This window comes from Sinocyclocheilus rhinocerous, unplaced genomic scaffold, assembly GCF_001515625.1.
Source record: "Sinocyclocheilus rhinocerous isolate Xijiao unplaced genomic scaffold, SAMN03320098_v1.1 scaffold218, whole genome shotgun sequence".
Lineage (NCBI taxonomy): Eukaryota > Metazoa > Chordata > Actinopteri > Cypriniformes > Cyprinidae > Sinocyclocheilus > Sinocyclocheilus rhinocerous.
The window spans coordinates 1,454,514-1,454,804 of record NW_015664181.1 but is presented as its reverse complement, the minus strand read 5'-3'; the positions used below and the strand labels follow the sequence as shown (position 1 = coordinate 1,454,804).

Sequence of the window (291 nt, the reverse complement as noted above, 5' to 3'; positions counted from 1 at the left end):
GAAAATTTAAAAAAAGACTTTATTCAACAATTCGTCTCCTCCGCGTCACCCTGGTGCCATTTTGGAGAGTATTCACTGAACATAAATTGCGTATGCTGTTTTGTGTCAGCTGCGCCACGCATATACGTTGTTTTCGTTCAAATCAAAGCGTAAACGACGTAAACAGCGTATCCGCGTGGCGCAGCTGACACAGAATAGCAAACGCTGTTTACGTTCAGCTGATACTCTCCAAAATGGCACCTGGGAGGAGACGAATTGTTGAATAAAGTCTTTTTTTTTTCTTTTGCGCAC

The 291-nt window shown here is 42.6% G+C and overlaps 1 protein-coding gene across 2 annotated transcripts in view; it reads right to left on the bottom strand.

The window, feature by feature from the left end:
• LOC107729749 (endoplasmic reticulum-Golgi intermediate compartment protein 3-like) overlaps positions 1–291 on the bottom strand; it is a 13,483-nt gene that overhangs the window by 10,016 nt on the left and 3,176 nt on the right. The gene's annotated exons all lie outside the window — the stretch shown is intronic.